The 15,000-nt window shown below is 44.1% G+C and overlaps 1 long non-coding RNA gene across 1 annotated transcript in view; it reads left to right on the plus strand.

Moving 5' to 3' along the window:
- The window catches only part of LOC120947080, a 39,875-nt gene that overhangs the window by 5,973 nt on the left and 18,902 nt on the right, over window positions 1-15,000 (plus strand). Inside the window, exon 2 of the long non-coding RNA XR_005750819.1 lies at window positions 12,046-12,156. This is a non-coding gene — a long non-coding RNA (uncharacterized LOC120947080). The remainder of the gene's footprint in view (window positions 1-12,045; window positions 12,157-15,000) is intronic.

The raw sequence follows: 15,000 nt of genomic DNA on the forward strand, positions 1-15,000 counted from the left end.
TATGTCGTTTTCTATGTCCAGTGATGCCAGTGCCATACATACAGCTGCAAATGAAAACGTGCCCTGCATTTAATGGCAACACCACTGCCTCCAGGTCATAAAGATCTGAGTATTTGACTTTACGCAGTGAACATTTCTACAAACCATATGTATTCTGCTACATTTTATGGTAAAAAAAATTCCCAATAACATATTGATTGGTTTGAGCAAAATTTGTAACGTCTACAAACTATGGGATAGATGTATGGTATTTTTTTATTTATTTTTTATTTTTTTGCGGGACTGTGACATTGCGGTGGACAAATCTGACACCAATATAGTTATCGGTGCTAAAAAAAAATCACTGTACTAATGACAGGGAAGGGGTTACCATCATGGGTGATCAAAGGGTTAAATGTGTTCCATGGAAGTGCTTTGTTACTGTGTGGGGGATGGTTGCACTGTAGGAAGACGGAGATCCATTTTCCTGCTTGGCAGCAACGCAAGATCTCCATCTTCCTTACTAGCAGAACAGCGATCTGCCTTGTTTACATAGGCAGACTACCGTTCTGCCTCTCTGAATGATTGCAGACATAGGACACAGCGGGTCCAGCAGACCCAATCACAGCGGGAGCAGGGTCTCCAGTGGTGCGCCCCAGACCCAGAATAAAAACAAAACTAAACCAACACTAAACACTAGCGCTAAAATTGGTGGATAGTGATAATGAAAATTATATAATAATTCAGGAGGTAGCAAAAATCTCAGAAAGAGAATATGAGTCCAGAGCAGCAAGATGAAATCCTACCCGGAAGTAACAATTGTACGCAAATTAAACACTAAAACCAGCGCTCATGAGACTCACACATATAAACTTAATAGCAAAAGTGAACAAAGTCCATTTATTATTTGCAGTGGGGTATATTCATTCCTGTCCACTGTGAACTGCAAGCTGTGATTTCTCATGGATAACCTTTATCTTCATTTATGTCTATATTGGATTGAATATACCCCACTTGCAAATATTAAATGGACTTTGTTCACTTTTGCTATTACGTTTATATGTGTTTGAGTCTCATGAGCGCTGGTTTTAGTGTTTAATTTCCAGACCCAGAATAAGAAATCCCGTACATGTATGTAATTTTTTTTTTTTTGCGCTTAAGGACTGCCCCACCGCAGTGTATATGTGGGGCAGTCCTTAAGTGGTTAATGTGTACTGTTTTCATATGACTTTTGTGCGAGAATAATCAAAAAAGACAGACACGTGCATGATCATAAACAACAAAAAACGTTATTCGTACGAGGAAAATCAGACGATCATTCACCCGACTTTTCTTCTTTTTTTTTTTTTGTGTACGCGCCTTTATGCAGAATATAAATATTTGTATTTTTTGCTTATAGTTCCACTTTAATTTTAATTTTTTGGGGTACTCAAGGGGTTGTTGCCATATAATGCATGTGTACACCGCACATTTCCACATTATGGCACACTTCTCTAAGGAAGCAATCTTCTTCAGTGCTGCAATGTCAGCACTCTCCTCCATTGCCAACTCTTCCATCTTCCCTGGGTCCTCTTCTAGGTTCGGAGTATTCGGCCAACGCTAGTTGTGTTGGAGGCAGAAGCAACATTGGGTCACTGGCAAGGTAGGTATCACAGGGTTTGAGGGGGGGGGGGGGAGGAACCTTTGAAAAGACATGGCGGAAATGCCTCTTTAGTACTAATGTGAGTCCTTGACATTCATGTGCTTAAAATATCACTAAGACCCCTTTTACACTGAGGAGTTTTTCAGGTGGTACAGCGCTAAAAATAGCGCCTAAATACCGCCTGAGGGCTTTCACACTGAGGCGATGTGCTGGCAGGAGAGAAAAAAATCTCCTGCAAGCAGCATCTTTGGAGCGGTGAGAGAAGCGTTATGTATACCGCTCCTTCCCATTTAAAACAATGGGGTAACTGCGGTAATACCACCCGTAATGCGCCTCTGCAGAGGCGCATTGCGTGCGGTTTAAACCCTTTATCGGCTGCTAGCGGGGGTCAATTCCGACGGTATAGCGCAGCTATTTAGTGGCGCTATACCGCCACTGCGCCTCCTGCCCCAGTGTGAAAGGGGCCTAAAGGCAAAACTTTTAGTTTTGAAATGAAGGTGGATTAAAGTGCTGTTCGGGATTTTATTGCTGTCTGTGTCTCCATCCTCGCTGAGCATGAAAAGAAATCCCCAAATCTTGGGTTGTTCCTAGATGAGGACTTCTAGTGACCCTTTTTGCAACCAGGGATTCCCTCATTTTGGAGGGATTTCCTCTCCCTTTCTGTTATGGCTATGGGACAGGAAGTGAAGAAAAATCTTCCCAATGAGACACAGTATTTTTTTGCCATCTAATGGGATATAATCCTCCCTTATGCCACATACACACGATCGGAAATTCCGACAAGAAAACCGTGGATTTTTTTTCCGACGGAATTTTTTGCTCAAACTTGTGTTGCATACACAGTCACACAAATGTGGTCGGAAATTCCAACCGTCAAGAACGCGGTGACGTACAACACTATGACGAGCCGAAAAAAGTTCAATGATTCCAAGCATGGGTAGGATTTTTGCGCGTCGGAATTGCATACAGATATTCGCAAGAACTTTTCCCGTCCAGAAAATTTGAGAACCAGCTCTCAAATGTTTTCTGTCAGAAATTCCGACAAATGTCCGCTGGGGCCTACAACAGTCGGAATTTCCGACCAAAAGCTCACATCAAACTTTTTTTTGTCGGAAATTCCGATCGTGTGTACGCGGCATTACTGGGTAAAGGTTGTGCATTTAGTTCTACTTTAACTGATGATCCAACTGAGTAGTGATGGAAGGATAAGGATGAACACTCTGGATCATGACATTGGCAGGTTCTATGTTTCCAACCGTACCATTCGTTTTTTGAATCCCAACAATTTTTTTTTTAGTTTGATGCACAAGAATCGGTACACAAAATGGGTATTAGTATTTTTTTAATACAAAATCTGGAACTAAACCTATACAATTGTGTGTGTGTGTATGCTATATATATATATATATATATATATATATATATATATATATATATATATATATATATATATATATATATATATATATATATATTAAAATCTAAGACCTGTAGCCAAGCTTTACCGTGAGCAACAAGTCCTAACCAGGGAATTAGCTCTGTTGATGCGTCAATAATGGCTGATATTGTCGTTGAATAAAATCCATCTGTAGAAAAGCTGATTGGAGGTCACAGAGTTCATTCCTTCCCTTGTGTCGCTGTAATGTCATTAACTGGCTCCTTTTCCAGGAAATATGATTTTCTGCTCTGCTTATAGAAGAATTGTGTCTTTCAACCTAAATCGGGTTATGAGGAGGAAATAATAAAGGCGATATTACATTTCTAAAGCTTGATTTGTCCTGAGTGATGTAGAGGGCTTGGCGCTGAAAGGATCTTGGCTTTGTTGTGCCATCATTGCCACATTGTTTGCTGCCCATTGTATGAAATCCAGCAGCTCAATTATCATAGTTGGGCTACGTGGACACAGCGTTTTAGCCCATGTGTGTCTTTTGAGCTCCTGTTGAGGTTCAGGTGAGGAGTCCACCCCCCCTCCCCCCCCCGCTGTCCACTCGGACATGCTGAAATCAGCAGTACCTGGGTGTTATTGGAACTTGCATTCTGCTTGGAGTGCAGAACTTCTATGCCTCCCCAGGGCACTCGAAAACCCTCAGATTTGAGGCACGTGGGCTAAATAGTATACCCAATGTGCATGAGACCTTCTACTGTAAACACAAGGCAAAAGTGTTATGTAGATGAGAGCCTAAAGCCTCGTGCACACGATCAGATTTTCCGACAACAAATGTGTGATGGCAGTGTCGGAAAATCTGACCGTTTGTATGCTCCATCGGACAATTGTTGGATTTTCCGACGACAAATGTTTTATAGCATGCTTTTTTTTTTTTTTTTTTTTTTCGACAACAAATGTGTCTTGTCGGATAATCCGATCGTGTGTACACAAGTTCATCGAAAAAAAAAAAAAATCCAAAGTACAAACACGCATGCTCCAAACCAATGCTCACCATAACACAACATTAGCCCAAAGGGCAGCGCTAAAGAGCTGAAAAAACACGTAGTTTTGTGAATGTTGGCTGAAAATGTTCTGCCGTCTGTATGCAGAACAAGTTCACGGCCAACGCCCTTCGCACAAAATTCCACGGATTTGTCCGATGGAAATCCGATCGCGTGTACGAGGCTTTAGACTGATATCAGATGGGTGACTGCCATTGGAAATCCTGCTGCTGGCAATTTGTTGAAATGGCCAGCAGTGGGATTACTAAGAGGCTGCCTGTTTGTCCCTATGAAATTGCTCGCTCGACCACTAGTGATCCCAAGTCGGCAACAGAGTGACATCTCATTGCATGTTCCAATTAAATACTTGCGTGTGGATTGTTTTTTTCTTGTAAAATCTTCATAATCCGTCTTTATCATCTTATTTGCTCACCTTGTGACCATGGGCATCCGCTGAACTTTTTTCAGGGGGGGGGGCATCATTTTAAGGTCATCCATGCTCGGTCCCTTTTTGACAATGTCATGAAGGGGAGGGACTTAGTCATTATCACATAAAGCGCAGGCATGCAAAGGTTTGAGAAGACTGATGCAACTAGCAACTTTGAATAACAATATAATAAAAAATGGAAGCCCCCCCCCAAGGAAATTACAACCCCCAGGATCAGTGCCAGTTTCTGCAATAACAATCTCAGCTTTGCTGTTAGTTTCCGCAATAACAATAACCCCCCACATCAGTGCAGGTTTCTAGAATAAAAACTTGCGGGTACAGCGGGGCTCCCTCTCTGGTTGGTGCGGGGACAGCGGGGCTCCCTCTCTGGTTGGTGCGGGGACAGCGGGGCTCCCTCTCTGGTTGGTGCGGGTACAGCGGGGCTCCCTCTCTGGTTGGTGCGGGTACAGCGGGGCTCCCTCTCTGGTTGGTGCGGGTACAGCGGGGCTCCCTCTCTGGTTGGTGCGGGTACAGCGGGGCTCCCTCTCTGGTTGGTGCGGGTTCAGCGTGATTCCCTCTCTGGTTGGTGCGGGTACAGCGTGATTCCCTCTCTGGTTGGTGCGGGTACAGCATGACTCCCACTCTGGTGCGGGTACAGCGTGGCTCTCTGGTTGGTGCGGGTACATCGTGGCTATCTGGTTGGTGCGGGTACAGTGTGACTCTCTCTCTCTCTCTCTCTCTCTCTCTCTCTCTCTCTGGCTTCCCCCAGCATGAGCACAGTATTCTCTTTTTTTTTTTTTTTTTTTTTTCCTCTTGTAACCCCCCCCCCCCCCCCTCAGCAGAGTGCTTGCATGCTGGGGGCTTTAGCATGGTGTCTGTGGACACGCTGGGGCCGCCACTCTTAAGGGACTACATTTCCCATGATGCCCCCAGTCCCCAGAATCTTCTGATTGGCCCTCTGCTGTGGCCAATCATGGCGAGGGAAGCAAGGCAAATCCAATTAGAGCCTCCTCCTCTTCCTCTTCCTCGGGAGGGGGGAGATATACAGTACAGACAGCCCGCTGCTCCATTTACCAGAGAACTCAGCAGCAGCACTGTGACAGGGAGAGTGGAACCGTGGGCTGTCTGTACTGTTTATCTCCCCAGATCACCCCCTCTCTGTCAGCTGGAGCTAGAAGAGAGAGAGCGGCTCTAATTTCATTTGCCGTGCCGCCGCCGTGCTTCCTGCCCGTTATTTTTATCCCCGAGAATCATGCCACTGGTTTCTAGAGGGGGGGGGGGCGGCAAGCGCCCTCCCTTGCCCTATGGAGCGGACGCCCATGCTTGTGACACTAAATAGCAGGATGGGGGCTCCAATAGCTGCTATTACAGCTTAAGGTGTCACCTCCCTAGAAAAGCTGTTGGTCCTAAGGCTGCATTCACACTACAGCGTTCTGCCGCGGATCTGCCTGCGATTTGTCATTCACACCTCGGTGCTCTCAAAATCGCGGGCAGATCTGCCCACAATTCAAAACGTTGTAGTGTGAATGCAACCTAAAAAGACCAGTTCACACCTGACTGCATTCCTGTGCGATTCCTATGTGACTCATTCATTTGGATAGTCTGAAATCGCAGTGGATCGTACCAAAAGTAGTTGCAATACAGTTCAAAAGCGCACTGCGCCAGATTGCATGGTACTGTGGTACCATTTAATCCGGTGTAGACAACCACACTACGTTTGATCTGAGATTGGGGTGTTAGGATTAGATCGCACACCCAGTGCATTTTGAATGCGGTACAGGAAACGCAAACAGAATGCAAGTTTCCCACGCTGCTTGTTGGTGTGAATGAGCTTTCCCCCCCCAAAAAAAAAGATATGACGATAATGTCGGCCTGCATGTTTTTCTCGGTACAGGTTTTCTTGGTAAATGAAATTTTATTTATTACATTTATTTTTTTGCTTGTATACACACATTTTTGTAAGGAAAAACAATGGCCTTTTTTTTTTACCACATTAGTCTTTTAAATGGAATTATTTGTTCCTGAAAAGCTGACCTAGTTTTGCCACTGCTGTGGTTATCCTTTATCAGGACACTGTCACTTTGCCCTGCATGAGAGTGAATTTCTTCCCACGTTGCCTTTCAGTACATGGGGATAAATCTGCAGAGACTGAGAGAAACTGTAAGGCAGCCTTGTAAGTGGAATTGGCTTATATTTTCTCGAGCTGGACACAAAGTTTAACTACTTCAAAGAGGGAGACTTCTTTATGCTGTAAGTGCCAATAAGTTAGGATTTATTTTAGTATTTTTTTTTTTACTTTTTTTAACTTTTTTTTGAGGAGCAGAATGTTTTTCCTGTGTTGATTTAATGGCAGAAATACAATAAAGCTAGTTTGTAGAGAGTTGAGACTTGAACAGTTTTTTGTGGACTCTCTACCTGTACATTTGATCGCTATGATTTGGCCTTTCTCAACTAGAATTCCTCCAAAGGTCGCTAGAGGTTCCTTTGGGATTGTATAGTTGCTGATTCTTAGATTCATAACCACTAATGTAAGGGGAGTTGAGCCCAATTCATACGGGCGCACTTTGTCAGCGGATCCGCCTGCTTTGCGAGGAATCTGTCCGCTGAGCAGGTGAATGACAGGTCCATGTCTGCTCCACTTATGCAGAGCAGACACAGACAGTCTGCTTTCCTCTATGGGTGGTCGGATGGCAATAGATCTCCTGTCCGTTTCCATCTATCATTCAATCCACCAGATGGGTGGTGATTGGATCCCCCATCCGTCTGTGTTTTTTTTTTTTTTTTTGCGGATTGGATGTCGGCGGGTATCAATGAACAAGTCTGTTGTAATTCTTTTTTTTTTTTTGTCTTGTATTCTTTAAATTGCATAATAATTTAAGATTGGAATGGGTAAATTTGCTATTCTGTTGCCATTCTAGGTTCTCTTATACTTGATAAATGTTTTTGTTTGTTCCCATAGCTCATTCTATAACATATTCCAAAAATAAGAGTAGTATTCCTCATTTCAGGGCAGTGGGCAGATTATATATATATATATATATATATATATATATATATATATATATATATATATATATATATATATATATAATCTATATCTCTATCTCTATCACACATTTTAAATAACAAACAAACATGTTATACTTGCCTCCACTGTGCAGCTCATTTTGCACAGAGAGTCCCCGAACCCTGTCTTCTGGGGTCCCTCTGCGGCTGTCTCTGGTCCTCCCCGCAGGAGCATTCCACCTTCATGCGAGCGAGCTTGCATGGTGGAAAGCTTTTGCGAGCGCGCTCCCGTGATACAGCGACAGGCATAGCTGCCGACTGTATCACTCGGCCCCACCCCCCCGCGTGCCGCGTCATCGGATGTGATTGACAGCAGCGCCAGCGGCTGCGCTGCTATCAATCCATCCAGCCTAGCCAATCAACGGCCAGGCTGGGAACCGAAGAGGATCACGGGGACGCGCGCGGGACTTTCAAGGGGTGAGGTAAGTAAAACGGGGGTTCGGGGCTGGTACTGTTGGATGTTTTTTCTTTCACCTTAATGCATAGGATGAAAAAACGTTTACCTTTACAACCCCTTTAAGAGCTGGCAAACTGTGGCAAGTTCCGACCAAGCACTTTAAATGCTGCAGTTTTCCTTCAGAGGACGTTGTGGGAAGAGCAATATTTGTATACACGGTGCCGTCTGTAGTGGACACTTCTTCCCATTCCTGTTTCAGAAGCAAAAACCGTTCACAATAATGCTGAAGCAGAACCTAGATCAGATTTTTCAGTTCCGCTTGGGAAATGGGTACTGCTATTTATAGTTAAGTGAATTTCCACTTGCGTTCAAACAATGCAAATGTCACCAAACTACCACTTTTATAGAGTACATGGTAAGAAATGAACTTTGAAGGAGATTTACATTATATAGCTTTACATTATACAGCACCCTGCACCTCTGGGTCCCTTTACATACATTACACAGCACCTTGCACCTCTGGACCCTTTTACATTACACATCACCCTGCACCTCTGGGCCCCTTTACATTACACAGCACCTTGCACCTCTTGACCCCTTTACATTACACAGCACCTTGCACCTCTGGGCCCCTTTACATTACACAGTACCTTGCACCTCTTGACCCCTTTACATTACACAGCACCTCTGGGCCCTTTACATTACACAGCACCCTGCACCTCTGGGCCCTTGACATTATACAGCACCCTGCACCTCTGGGTCCGTTTACATACTTTACTCAGCACCTTGCACCTCTGGACCCTTTTACATTATACAGCACCCTGCACCTCTGGGCCCCTTTACATTACACAGCACCTTGCACCTATGGACCCTTTTACATTACACAGCACCCTGCACCTCTGGGCCCCTTTACATTACACAGCACCTTGCACCTCTGGACCCTTTTACATTACACAGCACCTTGCACCTCTGGACCCTTTTACATTACACAGCACCTTGCACCTCTGGGCCCCTTTACATTACACAGCACCTTGCACCTCTTGACCCCTTTACATTACACAGCCCCCCACAGCTCGGGACGCCTGTATGTTACAGACACCCCCCCTAACAGTTATGGACCCCCTGCATGTTACACAGACCCCCCATTCAGTACAGACCCCCCCCCATTCAGTACAGACCCCCCCCCATTCAGTACAGACCCCCCCCCCATTCAGTACAGACCCCCCCCCCCCATTCAGTACAGATCCCCCCCCCCCCATTCAGTCCAGATTTCCCCCCACCCCATTCAGTACATACCCCCCCCCCCATTCAGTAACCCTTATGTACCTGAGATGATCGGGACATGCCAGACACTCGTGAACCTGTCGGATCCCCTCCCCCTGTGTAGACATACAGGAGGAGGGGGAGGCGGGCCGCTTCACTCGGCTGCACGGAGATCAGAGCACGGAGAGCAGGGAGGGATCTGACGGCCGGGTGTCACTACAGTGCGGTTCGCACCCCCGCAAAGCCACACTACCTCAGGCTCTTCTCTCCGCGTGTTTTCTAAAAATTGCGCGCCGCTGCCTAATTCGCGCTGTCTCTGAACCCGCCCGCTCAGCCTCGCTGTCTGTTCAGTCGCGCAGGGGGTGGGCGCCTGCCACTCCGCTGCTTAACCTGCCTGCAGTCTCCGCTTCAATCCGAGGGGGGGCGCCGGCCTGACACCCCCAGTGTGTGCCCCCCCGCCCCTCACTTAGTAAACACTGCATTCATTTCCCACCTATTCTCTGCTCGAGTCCTGCAATGGGAACGCGCGTTCCTGCTGTGAAAAAAATGCAGGGACGTCGTTCCCACGCGTTCCCGCAGGACTCGAGCCCTGCCTATGGAAGATCCTACTGTGATCGCCGGTAGCTTCCGGGTCCTGTGCCGAGCGACTGCCCTGCTGCCTAGTGAACACAGACAATCGCTTGCTCGGCATGAGTGCCATTGAGAAAACAATTTGCATTTTCTCAATGAATGCAAAGCATTTTCTGAGTGAGATGGAGAGACGCCACCTTGCCCAGTCAAAGAAAGCTTTGCATTATATGAAAATATGAAGTGTTCTTTGAATGGCACCATGTCAAACGAGTGACCTTGCGTGTTCATTAAGCAGCAGGGCAGCTGTTTGGCACAGGACCTGGAAGCTAGTTTCAATCGCTGTGGTAGTGCAGCTTTCACGCTGATCTTCCAGACATGACGCATGCATTCTTAAGCCTGGAACACACGATCGGATTTTCCATGGACAAAGTGTAGGACTTTTGTCCGAAGGGCATTGGCCGCGAACTTGTTCTGCATGCAAAAATTTGTCGGCTAATAAAGTGGTTTTTCAGCTCTTTAGTGCCACCTTTTGGGCAACTTCTGCTAATGTTGTCTTATGGTTAGCGTTGCTTCTGAGCATGCATGTTTTGTACTTTTTTTTTTTCTCGATGGACTTGTGTACACACGATCGGAAAATCCGACAAGACACATTTGTTGTCGGAAAGTTTTAAAGCATGCTATCCAACATTTGTTGTCGGAGAATCCGACAACAATTGTCCGATGAAGCATACAAACAGCCAGATTTTCCGAAAAAACCCTGCCATCACACAATTCCCGTCCTGAGAATCGGCTCGTGCGGGCCTTTACATTGGTCCAAGCAGTTTTTCACTGCGCAGAGATGGGTACAGATCCTTACAAGAGAAGTATGGGAATTGTGTGTTTTTTTTTTTTTTTTTTTTTTTTTTTTTTTTCTTTTTTCATTTAGAATTCTACTTCTCTAGGTGGCTGCAGCATCGGTCCCCCGCCGGCTCTAAGGCTTAGAACTGAGCACTCAAACACCGCCGATCGCTCGGTTCTCAGAGTTCCCTGAGCAGAGATCTGGTGACTATCAGTCACCACTGTCTGCTCTGCCCCTCCAGTGCTCACTGAGCACTGGGCTGTGGAGGGAGTGGGAGCAGCTGACTCAGGCTCTCAGCGGCTCGCTGGGTGGATTCCAACCATATGGTCGCGATCTTTACCGAGCCGGGACTGGCTCTGACACGTCAGCTGACCGCAGGCTTTAGCAAACAGGAGTGCAGATCAGTCTAATAAATATTCCAATCGCACACCTTCCTGGGGAACGGCTCATAAATACAAAAATAGGTGCTGAAGCGATCACCAGCTGGGTACTGGAACAATCAACCACATGAACATATTCGCCAGCACACCAAGGATCGTATATAACGCCCATATGGATGTTATTATGGTCCGTGGTGTGCTGGCGAATATGTTCATGTCATAGTGCAGAACAAACTGCACTCCTGTGATCCACAGGAGCATTAAAGCCAAATGAGCTTTGGCTGCACTACTTTAATACTTGGTGGTGCCATTCAAAACTAATGATTCAGTAATGCATTTCACTCTTATGTGTGTGTGTGTGTGTGTGTGTGTGTATATATATATATATGTGTATATATGTGTGTGTAATATATATATGTGTGTATATGTATGTATGTGTGTGTGTGTGTGTGTGTATATATATATATATATATATATATATATATATATATATATATATATATATATATATATATATATATATATATATATATATATATATATATATATATATATATATATATATATATATATATATATATATATATATATATATATATATATATATATATATATATATATATATAATATAAATATATAATATAAATATTTTTTTTTTTTTTTTTTTTTTTTTTTTTCAATAAATAGTAGGCGTACTCTGAACAGGGTGGAGGTCGTGATGTTACCACTCCACCTTGTCCAATCAGATAACCCCTTGTACTAATTGAAAAAAATGTAAGGCCTTCTGTGGATGCCGAGCAAGCAATTCCCTGTGTTCACTATGCAGAGAGGGAGCCGCTTGGCACAAGACCAGGAAGACTGTGAAAATCACTGTAGTACTACCGTGATTCTCCTCTTTCACAGAGGAATTTGTATACATGCATGCCAAACTGAAACAATGTAACTATGCAAAAAAAAAAATCAGAATTAGATACTAGTTCTCACTGTTCTCAAAACAATGTGATTTTTTTTATTTTTTTTATATTCGGAATTTTTATTTACTTTTTTTTTTTTCAGGTTTGCATTCCAGTCAAGAAGTTGCTAATCCTTCGTTTTGTTGCAGCCCGACAATAAGAAAATCACGTTTCATCGCTTAAGCATTTTCCAGTGATGCATCTATAAGAATTTGTAAGTCTAAGCCTAATTTTTTTTTTTTCCCCATCTTGTGTTTGTAAAAAAAACAATTGCTTGAAAACTTCCAATTGCCTTCATAAGTAACCTTCAAGTTGTGTGAAGGTGCCTCTCCCTGGATCAAGATAAACACTTTATATAAATGGAAGTTTCTGAAGCGTGTCATGAAGTGTTACCTTAAAGAAGCCAGCTTCTGTACTGGAAAATTACATTTGATAGCCAACATTTTAAATGTAGATGTTATGGCCAACATGTAAGGTTTAAGGGCACACAGGCATTTGTGTGCTATAAGGCTCCATGCACACTGAAGCTGATAAAAGCTATAAAAAAAACGCCTAAAACGTTAAAAGCTTTGCAGGGAGCCTTTTAAAGTTTTTTAGCGTTTTTACAATAGCTTTAATCAGCGTTTTTCAGTGTAGCTTTTTTTCAATGGATTAAATTATGCTAAACGCTGGCACCAGCGTTTTGCGTTTTTCAGCGTTTTGCGTTTTTCAGCGTTTTGCGTTTTTCAGCGTTTTGCGTTTTTCAGCGTTTTGCGTTTTTCAGCGTTTTGCGTTTTTCAGCGTTTTGCGTTTTTCAGCGTTTTGCGTTTTTCAGCGTTTTCCCCCCGCAAAAAAACGGCACTTTGAAAGCAAATTTCGGGCGTTCAGAAAAAAGCCAATAAACTCCAAAGCTCATTAACACTAAAAAACGCCCAGGTGTGCATGGGCACATAGGCCAACATATAGAGTTCAGTTTATAAGCTTTAAAAAAAAAAAAAGCCAAAACGCCAATAAACTGCAGTTTATCAGCTTCAGTGTGCATGGAGCCTAACTGTCTTCCCATACAGCTCAGTGGGAATGAAAAAGCAGATTATTCCGCTTAGAAGGCAATCATAAGCCTCTCAAATCCAAGATGAATGACCTAAACCTTCTTCTTCTTTTTTTTCCACTTTCTTCATATCCACACTTGCCCTAAATAAGATTCAAAGACTCACTGGGGTTGATTTTACTAAATGCAAACTGGTCATTCTTTACAAAGTGAAATTGCACCACATTCACTAAGCTCTGATGAAAGTTCCACTGCAAAGTGAACAGCCAATCACGTGCAAGGAAAATACACAAAAAAAAGCATTTTATGCTTGCACATTATTGGATGATGGACATTGGCACGGCTTCCCTTGGGAAAGTCTCCCAGCAAAGTGCAACTTCCCCTGCAAAGTGAATAGCTCAATTAGCTGGATTCAGGTAGATGCGCGCATTTTTGCGGCGTAGCGTATTTACGCTACGCCGCCGTAAGTCAGAGAGGCAAGTGCTGTATTCACAAAGCACTTGCCTCCTAAGTTACGGCGGCGTAGCGTAAATGGGGCCGGCGTAAGCGCGCCTAATTCAAATGAGGATGAGGGGGCGTGTTTTATGTAAATGGGTGGTGACCCGACGTGATTAACGTTTTTACGAACGGCGCATGCGCCGTCCGTGTACATATCCCAGTGTGCGTTGCTCCAAAGTACGCCGCAAGGACGGATTGGTTTCGACGTGAACGTAAATTACGTCCAGCCCCATTCACGGACGTCTTACGCAAACAACGTAAAATTTTCAAATTTCGACGCGGGAACGACGGCCATACTTAACATTGACTAGGCCAGCTATTTGTTCGACTAACTTTACGCCGGAAAAAGCCATACATAAACGACGTAAAAAAAAATGCGCCGGGTGCACGTAAGTTTCTGAATCGGCGTATCTAGTCATTTGCATACTCTATGCCGAACTCAACGGAAGCGCCACCTAGCGGCCAGCGTAAATATTGCACCCTAAGATACGACGGCGTAGGAGACTTACGCCGCTCGTATCTTAGCCTAATTTAAGCGTATCTGGTTTCCAGAATACGCTTAAATTTAGGACGGCGTAGATTCAGAGTTACGTCGGCGTATCTACTGATATGCCAGCGTAAAGCTTTCTGAATCCAGCTAAATGTCTCTACAGTATCTCTTACAAGTGAAACTCTGTGATGCTGCGGAATAAAAAGCTTGTGTAGAAAATACACTCTGGCTATACAACAGGTAGTATTGATTTTTATTAAAAGCTCAAGAACCTTTTTTTTATAGGCAAATAGAGAAATTCTTGCAGCGGCTATTGATGTGTTTTGGTATAAGACATTAACGAAAGGAATTGGGCTGCATTGAAATCTGCAGGCAGAAACCGGAGGAAATCAGAAAATACAAGCCTCGGTAATTGGCATATTAATCATGTTTGTCAAGTAGAGAGAAATCCTGGCGTTGGAAAGGTTAGCGTCTCTCAGATTGAATTTAGCAAAGATCCAGCCTTTGCATTTTCATGAGATTTCCTCTTTGTGATAATTGTAGTGAGTCATGTTTATTGACCGTTTCCAAGTCATTTATCAGATAGGTTTATATACAGTGTAACTTGGTTTGAGAGCGGTTTGCAAGACAAGCAACATTTTTAAATATATTTTGACTTGATATACAAGCGGTGTCTTGATATAAGAGTAGCGTCATGTTACAAATAAGTAGAGAAGAGAGGCGCCTCTAAGTGAAGCAATATGGTTACATTTAGACCCCTTTCACATTGAGGCGTTTTTCATGCGGTACAGCGCTGCTATACCGCATGAAAAAATCATGCCCTGCAGGCTTCAATGTGAAAGCCCGAAGGCTTTCACACTGAAGCGGTGCGGTAGCAGGACCGCTCCAAAAGTCCTGCTAGCCGCATCTTTGGAGCGGTATAGGTGCGGGGTGTTTACCGCTCCTATACCGCGCCTTCCCATTGAAATCAATGGGAAATCGCGGTAATGCCACCCTTTTTCGGCCGTTAGCGGGGGTTAAAATCTCACCGCTAGCGCCCGAAT

This window comes from Rana temporaria, chromosome 8, assembly GCF_905171775.1.
Source record: "Rana temporaria chromosome 8, aRanTem1.1, whole genome shotgun sequence".
NCBI lineage: Eukaryota > Metazoa > Chordata > Amphibia > Anura > Ranidae > Rana > Rana temporaria.